The 3,935-nt window shown below is 41.0% G+C and overlaps 1 protein-coding gene across 5 annotated transcripts in view; it reads right to left on the minus strand.

The window, feature by feature from the left end:
• LOC118331385 (replication protein A 70 kDa DNA-binding subunit-like) overlaps nt 1-3,935 on the minus strand; it is a 38,791-nt gene that overhangs the window by 12,828 nt on the left and 22,028 nt on the right. The window lies entirely within an intron of this gene.

Here is a 3,935-nt window from a genome sequence, read left to right on the forward strand (position 1 = left end):
ACACACACACACACACACGGCTAACATGCAAGGTTATATGCAAAGACCCAAACTTACACATTTGCAATACAGATACAATGAGCTAAACTTCTCTCAGTTATGAATTTAAATTAAAGTGTACACAGTCAAACAGAATCAAATTAAAATGCAGCTATGTTGCGGTAATTTAAACAGATATTAGCACCTTAAGCGCCAGAACTCACGCTGCTAAAATCAACAGCTAAAAAGGAAAGAAATACTAATTCTGGGGGGAAAAAAGACTATTCTATCTTCCTGTGGAGGAGCACAGCATTCGATTTCCATAAATATAAATATAAAGAATGCACACAGCAGATGAACTGTGTCTCATTGGGAAGAGGCACACACACGTGTATGCGCCTGCATGCAAACATACACACGTGAATATAACACAAAGCAATAAATACGATCTACGTACACAAGATAGAAACCAGAGAAAAAAAATCTGTTTTTTTAGCTTCACCAGAGGGTATATCTTCTATCGGGAGAGCAGGCCTTAAATAAGATGTTGGTATTACAGCCAGAATTTAAAATGAAATGCTTTAAAATGCATTCTAAACAACAACTACAAGCTAGAGCTGGGCCAGACTCATTACTAATGTTGGCCTAAATGAGTCTATCAAAGACTCTCCCTAGGATGCTGGCCAAATTCACAAACACACACACACACACACACTGACTAATGCTGTTCCTTCTTTATACAACCCACACTTTCTGTAAAGTGTTCACCAAGAGCACTGAATGTGAAAAGGCCACTGTGTTCTCTGCATCCCTTGTGAGATGGTTGATGCTGTCCTGTGTCCCCACGACCTCTGCAGATACTGTCAGTCAGACTTAGAGCTCTTTGACACTTTCTTCCCGCTAGCTAACACTGACTCATAATCTGTCCACCCATCCATCTACCCAGTACCCATGCCACACAGAGAGAACCCCTCCGAAACACTTACTAAGGAGGTTTTTTTAATTAGAAGAATTTCTCCCGTTAGCAACAGCCCTCTCCCCCTCAACACTCCAGCTCCACTCCCATGCTTCCGCCCGCACGCCTGCCTCATCACATTTTGCAGACTTGGGCAGATTGGAGTGCTGGAAGGCTGGAGAGGTGGGAAGGCGATGGGTGGGGAAGGTGGTAGGAGGGTGCACGTGGCGGGAAGAACAGGACGCGTTTCTTTGGGGGCTCGTTGAGGGCTTGTGATGTCGGCAGATGCTACCGAGAATGCAAAGATAGAGGTCAGCAGGATCTGGACCATAGTGTTTCCATCACGACTAGACCACTCTAAATAAATCTCCCTACATTTGCCATCATCTCTCCCCTTCACCTTCTGTGCTCCCCCCTCTCCCTCTGTATTCCAGTGTGTACACAGAAGCCTTGGGGCAAAGTCTTAACCTTAAGCACACTGAGAAGAACCTAGAAGAGCAGGATGACTAACGCTGTTCACAAAAACGGATACACAAAAACGCTCACAGACACACTAACACAAAAATAATATGTGTGCAGACTCACCTAAAGATACACACACGCACACATAACACACTCAAACACCCCCAACATTCTGAAAATAGTTTTCATTCTTATCACACCAAATCCCTGTGTCACCTTCTGGCACCTAAATGCAATTAAAATTTGTATGTGGAAGGGCAACCAAGTGAAAATCTACTTCACATAATTGACGTGGCTGCACATGCCAACTTTAATGCTTGTCCCAAAATCCCAACACACACTCTCTCTCACACACACACACACAGATACATTAATTAGAAATGGCTTGTACATTTACAACCACACACTGACACACACAGAGATACACAAACAGAGGCACAGTCACGCACATACATGGAGGCAAACAGGTAGAATGTCAAATTAGGTTCCTTCAAACTATAAGCTAATGATTTGGATTCCATTATTATTACCAAAGCTGCAGCCTCAGAGTATTTGATAGACAACCTCCTTAAAGCCGTTCAATTACAGAAGCGGTTGGGGGTATGCAGGGCAGAGAGAGAAAAGAGGAGAAGACAAAGAGAAAAAGGGAAGGTTCAAAATATGAAAAAGAAGGGGAAAAAAAAATCTAAGCTTGAATTATTTACACACTCTCACCTTTCGACTCCGTTCCCCACATCTGCCAGTTAACCAATCCTATCTGTATCCCCTTGTCACTTTTTTCCTCTTCCCTCGCTTTTTTTCTTTCCTTCTGTGGCCTTGTTCCCTTCCATCCGTCAACGCAAGTTTATAAGTGACATGAAGTTTAAGTGACTGCCTGGCTTTTATAGCCGTCTCTCACTCTCCCACGTCCTCCGTCCGCGCTACTTTCCTTCCGGTAATGTTATGCCCTATAGGCTTCCTCCACCTCCAACACATAATTAGAATTTTTTTATTAGAAACGAAACTGATCTTGAAGCTACTCATAAGTGGCTTCTAATTAAACGTGAGGGATGAAGGAGACTAGTCAGAGATAAACCTAATTAATTAGACAGAAAGTTTATGAGTGGTACATACCACTTGCATGCAGTCTACTTTTAGTCGAAAGCATGATCATTTTGTGTGATAAGACTTCTTAAAATGGCCTGCGGATCACACAGTTCTCACATGCTCCTTCAACAGGGTAGGGTGGTTCAATCAGTACTGCTTAAATGTGAGAGCTTCACTATCACCTTCCCACAGCTAAAACAAGAGAACCATGACTCTAAGCCATGCAGCGTTAGCAAGGCACAGCCGAGAGCTGCTCTATTTACAATGAATAGGAGACTGTGGATTTGTGTTTGTCCGAAGCTTACATTCAAATGAGACGGAGAAGCAGTCAATTTTAAAAATCACTAAATCCATGTCTGTTCATAGAAATTCTTGTCTGATAAGTTTTAAATTAGAGGCCTTCAGTGTCATCTCTATATGGCTAAGCAAAAAAATCGACGTCATCTATGTATTATTGTCCTGTAACGTTTAGTAACATGGGTTATTTTTAAGCATAGGTAGTGTCAATTTCTACTTTATGAATTATAACTTTTCCTAAATGCTTTTTAACAGTTGAATTCAGCTGTGGGTAATGCTCTATGTTTAGGTAGAGAAGCATAAGTCATAGCGATAGGGTAGTAAGAGCGGGTAGTCACGCTCTTGACGTCAAAGTCCGTCAACATGATAAATGTGTCCCTGTGTGACTGCAAAACTTTGGTGCAAAACAGTGAAGCTCCAACTCTTTCATTCTCAGGGACTGACACCAAAACCCCAGTGTTTACTGTGCTTGTAATACAACACTGAAAGAGTTTCTGCAATCAACCTCTGCTGTACTGTAGCTATGCTGATGTTACATCATCTGTAGATGGTTTTCTTTTCATTTGTCTTCAAACAGTAGCCAGCTGAGAGAAGGATTTTCTGACTCACATCTGAATCTGCTTCCAGCCAAAGTTTTCATAAAGAACTGGCTCAGAGATCTGACTAAAACTGCAACACAAACAACAAGATTTACTTTTTGCTAGTTACACACCTCGTGGCCTCATTTCCACCTGATCTGCTGTGCATCCCCTATTCTGTGACTCGCTAAAGGTTCAGCGTGTAACAAGGAGGATCTTTGGTCAGAAATAGAATATTCATAGGTGTTTTCTCATTAGTGTACAATCACCTGAATGTATGAATCGTTGTGTTTTTGGGAAATAGTTATGGGCATTTGTTTTTTAAACAATGCTCTGACATTTTATAGACCAAACCATTAATCAATTAACCAAGAAAATAATCATCAGATCAATAAATATAAAAAAAAAAGAAGGTAAGGCCAGTTATTCATGGTACTACAGCATCTGATATCAAAAAGGGCCCAGAAATTCAAACACCACCATAATCTGTTTTTGGTATTTTTTTCTTTAAAGGTTTAATTACTCTAATGGTATGGTAATCTAATATTAATATATGGCCATGGAAGTAATTGGGCTTT

Source organism: Morone saxatilis, unplaced genomic scaffold (genome assembly GCF_004916995.1).
Source record: "Morone saxatilis isolate NCDOM2014 unplaced genomic scaffold, NCSU_SB_2.0 Contig20, whole genome shotgun sequence".
NCBI lineage: Eukaryota > Metazoa > Chordata > Actinopteri > Moronidae > Morone > Morone saxatilis.